The sequence below is a fragment of the Elephantulus edwardii genome, unplaced genomic scaffold, assembly GCF_000299155.1.
Source record: "Elephantulus edwardii isolate Elephantulus edwardi_28Jun2011 unplaced genomic scaffold, EleEdw1.0 scaffold00391, whole genome shotgun sequence".
Classification (NCBI taxonomy): domain Eukaryota; kingdom Metazoa; phylum Chordata; class Mammalia; order Macroscelidea; family Macroscelididae; genus Elephantulus; species Elephantulus edwardii.
In genome coordinates, this window is record NW_006400141.1 from 1179200 (window position 1) to 1187727 (window position 8528).

An 8528-nucleotide genomic window follows, 5' to 3' on the forward strand; every position below is an offset into this window, starting at 1 on the left:
CTAAAGTTGTTAACAATCTCAATCTCTTCACCATCCATCCTGATGCTGCCAGTTGGTCCAGTGGTGAGAATCTTCATCTTCTTGACATTGAGCCTCAATCCAAAATGAAGGCTGCAGTCTTTGACCCTCTACTGCAAGTGTTTCAGGTCCTCCTCAGTTTCAGCAAGCAGGGTTGTGTCATCTGCATAAGGCAGGTTGTTGATGATTCTTCGTCCAATCCTGATGCCACATATGTCAGGAAGGAAAACTTTCCCAGTAAGGACTTCCACTAGAGTGAGTGGCCCACCCTATAGATTGAACATTTTAAGCTAGGAACCAATCAATAACATCATAAAGATAACTATGAGAAACTTACACAGACACAATAGAAAAGGCCTCACATTTACAAAGAAAATCTTTATATCATATCAAGAAAGAAAATATTAATATACCAAAAAACAAAATCTATATGATCCTAGCAATTGATACACAAAAGGCATTTCACATAATCCAACATTCTCAGAAAAAAAATGGCATAGAAGGGAATTTCCTTAATATAGTGAAAAGTATATATTCAAAACCAAGAGCCAATATCATACTTAATGGGAAAGACTAAAAGCATTTTCCTTGTGAACAGGGACCAGACAAGGATGCCCACTCTCACTACTTCTGTTTAATAGTGTATTGGAAATACTTGCTAAGGCAATATGAAAAAGAAGGAAATAAAAGGCATTCATATAAGCAAAGAAATAGTTAAACCATCGCTCTGTGCAGATGATACGACAGTGTACACAGAAAACCTCAAAGATTCAACAAAAACACTTCCAGAAAGCCTAGTGACAAGAAGCTGCACAGCAATCCCAGAAGTATGAGGTTTGCATCCACCAGATGCTCTCTAGAGAATGAGGGACAATCTCCTCCTGTACCAGTCAGATCAAAATGGACGGTACATACACAGAAAAGAATAAATTTTTTAAAAAACAAACTGTTAGAGCTAATGGACCAGTTTAGTAGGGTGGCAGGATACAAGATGAATATCCAAAAGTCAGTGAGATTCCTTTAGAGTAACAATGAGAACTCAGACAAGAAAACAATATCATTTACAAAACCCACTACAAATTAAGATATTTGCAAATGAACCTACCAAGAGACGAAAAAGAGCCGTACAAAGAAAACTACAGAACATTTCTGTGAGACACAATAAAAGATGAGAAAAAAAGGAAAAGCATGCCCTATTCATGGATATGAACACTCAATATATTAAAAATGACAGCAATCTACATGTTCAACACAATTCCAATACAAACACAAAATTCCTTTTGCAAGGAGATTGAAAAGGCAAATGACAGCTTAATTGGAGGGGAAAGAGACCTTGGATCAGTAAAGCACTTCTGAAAAAGAAAATGGGAAGCATAACACTCCCTGACTGCAAAACCTACTATGCAGCTGTAGTAACTGAAACAGCAAGGTACTGGTATAATGACAGGCACAATGGAATACAACACAGCACTGAGGAATGATTTTTAAAAGCACTACATAACTTGGGAGAAACTGAAGAGCATTATGCTGAGTAACTAACTCTATCTTATAAAAAACAACACCGTGTAAGACCATTAGCATAAAAATAGAAGGATAACTAAAAAAACATGTAGGAGATCCAAGGGGGGAAAGGGTGAAAACAGAAGGGTGAGGATGGGCAGGGGGGGGAATCATAGGGTTGTGCAATTTTTTGAGTGGAGGAAAGGGATAAAACAAATGGAAAGATCCAAGGGGTCATCAAAAGACAGAATAATGGTGGGCATAGGTCAATGGTGTTTAATTTTCTAAAAAACAATGTATGGGAAAGAGTGTATGAAACACAATGGAATGTATGAAATAAAATATATAGAAATTTTGTATGTAAACCAATGTAAAAAGTAATTTTTAAAAGTATAGTTCTTATAAAAATGCAAATACTTTGTAGAGGCAAAGGCACATAATCAGCGAACTCTGGCAGTTAATACAAGGGCTTCACCTCTCTGGCAGTTTGGATACGTCACTGGCTTCTTGGGAGAAAGATGGGCAGTCATTTCTCAAGCAAATTACAGTCTCAGAAACCTTGTGAGTTGAAGCTGACTCAACAGCAATATGTGAGGGAGACCGCTACCATTAACAAATATCATGCCCTTGTCTTCAGTGGAATCCCTTTAGTGATTTTGCATTAGAAAAATAAACACTTCCTGGATGATGTAGGCTGTAAAACTGTGTTTTACATTCAAAGAATTGGAAGTAGCCTTTCGATCTGTACCACAGGCATGCTCAGTGGTTGCCAAACCATTATCATCAACTCTCACTCTGCCAAGTGGGAAAATCTCGAGCGCAATACCCACAAATACAGCACAATCTGCTCTGTTTCCTGTTGGCTATTCAAAACAGTCACAAATGTTTCTATTATGACAAATATAATCGGACTCATGAATCAAATAAATTCACAAATGGAATCTATTTAACTTATTGCTATTGCAAAGTTTGCATTATTCAGTAATTTTATCTACTGGTGAAGATGTCTTTTTTGTGGATCTCATGATCTTCTGCTGTGCATACATGTTACATTGCCTACAAATGCACCGTCGGAATGCCCAATACATTCATAAGATCAACATCTTTCCTAGGATAAATCCTGAGATGAAAGCTACTAGAAGAATTGTGCTGATAATGATCACGTTTTTCTCATTTTATTCTATTACTGGCATCCTTATATTGGATTCAGAGAATTTTCTTCATCCTAATATCTGGCTCTTGGAGAGATCTGCCTTCATGGATGGCATTTTGCTTCCCAACCATTGGCCCCTTTTTACTGATAACAAGTAGTAATCCTACATTCAGATATTGCCGTTATGTGCCATCAGCCCTAAACCTTGCTCTATCGGGTGCCAATCTCACTGTCTCTGACACACCTATCACCATTACCCAAATCACTGAATCAATCCATCTCATAGAGGGTCTTCCTCTCTTGCACTGTCCCTCCACCCTCCCAAGCAAGACTTCCTTCTCCAAAGATTGGTCCCTCATTGCAACATGTCCAAAATATGTCAGATGAAACTTCAGAATTCTTGCCTCCAAGGAGGAGCCTGGTTTAACCCTCCCTAGGACGAACCTGTTCATTTGCCTAGAAGTCCGTGGTATATTCAATACTCTTCTCCAACACCACAGCACAAAAGCACATTTCTCCTTCAATCCTCCCTCCTCATTGTCCTACTCTCTGATGCACAGCAAGTGATTGCAAGGTATCATCACACCTTAGTCTCCAGAGTGACAACATTGCTCTTCAGTCCATTGGAGAGATCCCTAACAGCAGACTTTCACATTGCAAAATCTCTTTTTATTTCCTGGCTGCTGGTGCCAAGAGTGTTGACTGTGGAGCCAACTAAACTAAAGGTGTTAACAATCTCCATCTCTTTGCCATCCACTTTGATGCTGCCAATTGGCCCAGTGGTGAGAATATTTGTCTTCTTGGTATTGAGGCTCAATCCATATTGAAGGTTGCAGTCCTTGACCTTCTGCAGCAAGTGCTTCAGGTCCTCCTCAATTTCCGCAAGTAGGGTTGTGTCATATGCATAACGCAGATTGTTAATGACTCTTCCACCAATCCTGATGCCACACTTCTTCTCAGACAGACCAGCTGTCAAAATAAGCTGTTCTGCATATAAGTTGAAAGGTTTGGACACAGGACACATCCCTGGCATATGTTTTTGTGGTTGTTATGTGCCATCGAGTCGCTGGCGACTTATAGCTGCCCTATATACAACAGCCCTAAACCCTCCTCTATCCTGTGCCAATCGCACTGCCTCCCACAAACTCATCCCGATTACCCCAGTCACTGAATCAATCCACCTCATAGACGGTCTTCCCTCTTGTGCCATCCTTCCACCCTCCCAAGTATGATGTCTCTCTCCAAGGACCAGTCCCTCTTTACAACATGTCCAAAGTATGTCAGATGAGGCCCCAGAATCCTTCCCTCAAGGAGCAATCCAGTTTAATCTTCATCAAGATGAATCTGTTTTTTTCTTGGCAGCCCATGGTATACTCAATACTCTTCTCCAGCACCACAGCTCAATGGCCTCAATTCTCCTTCTATCTTCCCTAGTCCTTGTCCAACTCTCTGATGCATAACAAGAGATTGCAAAGTTCATTACCTGTATCTGGTGCACCTTAGTCTCCAGAGTGACACCATTGCTCTTCAGTACCCTGGAGAGGTCCCTAACAGCAGACGTTCCCATCACAATACATCTTTTAATTTCCTGGCTACTGGTGCCAAGAGTATTGACTGTGGAGCCAAGTAGACTAAAGTTCTTAACAATCTCAATCTCTTAACCATCCATCCTGATGCTGCCAATTGGTCCAGTGGTGAGAATCTTTGTCTTCTTGATATTAAGCCTCAATCCAAAATGAAAGCTGCAGTCCTTGACCCTCTGCAGCAAGCGTCTGAGGTCCTTCTCAGTTTCAGCAAGCAGGGTTGTATTATCTGCATAATGCAGATTGTTGATATATCTTCCACAAATCCTGACACCACACTTCTCCTCAGAGAGCCCAGCCTCTCGGATAATCTGTTCTGCATACAGGTTGAAAAGGTATGGAGATAGGACACATCCCTGGCATACACCCTTCCCAATTTTGAACCATGCAGTGTTTACTTGCTCTGTTCTGATGACTGCCTCTTGGTCCAAGTATAAGTTTCACATTACCACGATCAAATGTTCTGGGATTCCCATTCTTCTCAGAGTCAGCCACAGTTCGTTATGATCCACACAGTCAAATGCCTTTGCATAATCAATGAAACACAGATAGACAGTCTTCTGGTATTCTCTACTTTCAGCTAAGATCCATCTAACATCAGCTACAATATCCCCAATACTACGACGCGTCCTAAACCCAGCCTGGACTTCTGACAGTTCTCTGCTGATGTGCTTGCTGTTCCAGTCATTTTTTTATAATCTTCAGTAGAATATTGCATGCATGTGAGATCAATGGTATTGTTCTATAGTTTCGACACTCTGTTGGGTCAGTCACCCTTCTTTGGAATGGGAACAATTATAGATCTCTCCCAATTTTGAACCATGCAGTGTTTCTTTGCTCTGTTCTGATGACTGCCTCCTGGTACAAGTGTAGGTTTCATATTAGACCATCAAGTGTTCTGAGATTCCCATTCTTCTCAGGGTTAGCCATAATTTGCTGTGATCCACCCAGTCAAATGCCTTTGCTTAATCAATGAAACTAGATAGACATTCCTTTGGTATTACTGTTTTCAGCTTAGATTAGTCTAACATTAGCTACAATATCTCTAGTACCACGACCCGTTCTAAACCCAGCCTGGACTTCTGACAATTCTCTGCTGATGTGCTGTTCTGGTCGTTTTTGCATAATCTTCAGCAGAATCTTGTTTGCACATCATTAATATTGTTTGATAATTTACACACTCTGTTGGGTCACCTTTCATTGGAACGGGAACAAATAAAGATCTCTTCCACTCAGTTGGCCAAGTGTTGTCCTCCAGATTTCTTGACACAGCTTCGTGAGCACATCTATGGCAGTATCTGTTTGTTGAGGTACGTCAATTGGTATACCATCAATTCCTGGGGCTTGTTTTTTGCCAATTCCTTCAAAGCAGCTTGAAATTCTTCCTTCATCACCATATGTTGTTACTCCAGAAATGAAAAGGTGAAGAAAAATGGGGTTGCTTTCAGTGTTAAAAAAGTCATTTTTGGTGGCGGCTCTTACCTGAGTGGCTTCCCGAATTCCATTCTCCCAATTTAGCAGCTTATTCTGCCATCGCCTTGGTGTAGCCACTGCATCTGCTCCTGTGGTTGGCCTCACCACCGCAGCCCTGATCTCCTTAACTGATACCCAGAAAATCAGAATGGGATTTACAGGATTTGGCGTGCTTTCCCTGTTTTTCAAATGATCCTTTTTTTTTTTTTCAACACAGCACTACTGGCTATTGGAAATAATGTTTTATTTGTGGCTGGTTTGGCTTTTGTAATTGGTTTACCAAGGACCTTCAGATTCCTCTTCCAGAAACATAAAATGAAAGCGACAGGAATTTTCCTGGGTGATGTCTTTGTTGGTTGGCCTTTAATAGGCATAATGTTCGAAATTCATGGGTTCTTTCTCTTGTTCAGGGACTTCTTTCCTGTGGTTGTTGGTTTCATTAGAAGGGTACCAGTCCTTGGGTCTCTCTTGAATCTACCTGGAATTAACATCATTTGTATATAAAAATGAGGAAAACAACAATATGATATAACAATAAGTGAACTGAAGACTCATAAAATATTGTATTATTTATAAAATCCTCTGAAGAATATTCAGCACAAAACTTAATTATATGAAATAGCTTATAATGTTTTTTTAATAGAAATTTAAAAGGTATAGCCTACAAAGTACTGACAGCAATTAGGAAAGGAGCAAAAACAGGTTTGTAACCCAGTGATCTAAGAAGGCAGCAAGCAAACAGAAGGAGGTGAAATCACCATTAAATCCATACTGAAACTCTTGAAGGCTATTACTGTTTTTTTCCACAATGTGTGAAACACAACCATCCTCAGAGAATTGTGCCTGTTCCTTTTCTTTTTTTATTCTGAAAGTGTGGGAACACCCATAGACATCGCTGTTTAGCTTTATCCACTGAAACAGTGAAGGTATTTCCATTTGTACTTTATCTCTGCAAATGATACATGAGGTAGATTGGATTATGTCATTTTAAAAGTTGGAGGAAGAACAGTTTTCATTTTTTAATCACTTTTTTTATATGTGATTAAAATATAACTTTTCTAGTTCTTCTGAATGGTAATTGTCTTAAACACTTTTTTAAATTGTGTGTGTGTGTGTGTGTGTGTGTGTGTGTGTGTACCATCAATTCAGATCTGGGTGGTAAAGGAGGAGATTGCCCCTCCTTCTACAGCCAAGCATCTGGTGGATTTGAACCTCACACCTTTCAGATTGCAGTGCAGCTTTTTGCCACTAAGCCACCAGAGCTCCCTTGAATAATAATGTTTTAAAGACAGATACAGATCTGAACTAGATATTCTTTGTTAGAATATGAAATGATCATGGTTTTTAGTTCTTGTATTTATAGCTGGCTACACACTTTTTTGGTCAGCAACACACTCTTGAAATACTCATGCTTTTTAAGAGCCAGCCTCCAAGGATCTGCCTGTTATTGTTCACTTAATAAAGAGTACTTGGGGCGGTGGGAGGGGTGTGGGGGGATGGTGTACCAGGGAGGGAGTGTTTCTTTTACTTCTCAAAGAGAGGAACAAACTGGGGTGGGGAGTGGGTGAGGGATGGGCAAGGAGAGAAGTGCAGAAATGAATGAATGGAAATCCAAAATCTCATAAATGTTCATTAAAATTAAAAAAAGAATGGAAACCCAAAACCAAAAAGTGCTCTTGACCATAATCTGTTACCAAAATAAAAGAAAAATTTTTTTCTAGATATGTCTTTAAATACCATATCATGAGCAACAGGATAATATCCATATGCATACAAGGAAGTCCAGTGAATACGACTATCATTCAGGTATATGTACCAACAACCAGAGCCAAAGAAAATGAAATAGAAGATTTTTTACAGAGATCAATTGAACATGCAATCAAGATGCATTAATAATAATGGGTGACTGGAACACAAATTTTGGGAAGAGAGAAGAAGGATCAGTAGTTGGAAAACATGGACTCGGTTTAAGAAATGAAGCTGGAGATAGAATGGTTTAATTTTGCACAATCAACAACTTATTCCTTGCAAATATGACTTACGAGAAACATAAACACATAAACGAGATTATACACATGGATTACACCTGATGGCAGGCATAGGAATCAGATTAATTATATGTGTAGAAAGAACTGCTGGAGAAACTCATTCACTATCAGCTGTGAAAATTGGGCCAGGTGCTGATTGTGCAACAGACCACCAACTACTCATATGCAAGTTCAAGGTGAAGCTAAGGAAAGTTAAATTGAATCCACAGGAACCAAAATATGACCTTGAGTCTATCCCACCTGAATTACAAAACCATCTCAGGAACAGGTTTGAGGTCTTGAACACCAGTGAGTGAAGATCAGTTGAGTTGTGGGAGGATATCAAGAGTATCATCCAGGAAGAGTACAAAAGGCCATTTCAAAGACAGAGGAGGAAGAAAAGGTCAAAAAAGAATGTCAAAAGAGACTCTCAATATTGCACTAGAGTACCAAGAAGCCAAAGCAGAGGGAAAAATTCAAGATAAAAAGATCTGAACTGAATATTTCAAAAGCCAGCACAGGAAGACAAAGTAAAATATTACATTGAAATGTGAAAGGAGCTGGGGTCAGAAAATAAAAAGGGCCAAACTCGCTCAGCATTTCTTAAGCTCAAGGAACTGAAGAACAAGTTCAAACCTTGAGTTGCTATGCTTAAGGATGATATAGGCAGAATATTAAACAATCCAAAAAGTATTAAAAGAAGAGGGAATGAGTACACAGAGACATTTTCAGGAGGTAGTGGTGTTTAGTTATGTGCTGTCAAGTAGCTTACGA

The 8528-nt window shown here is 39.5% G+C and overlaps 1 pseudogene; it reads left to right on the forward strand.

Annotated features, from left to right (window-relative positions):
• The window catches only part of LOC102865799, a 32428-nt pseudogene extending 26169 nt beyond the window's left edge, over nt 1-6259 (forward strand).
• Nucleotides 6260-8528: the final 2269 nt, after the last annotated feature.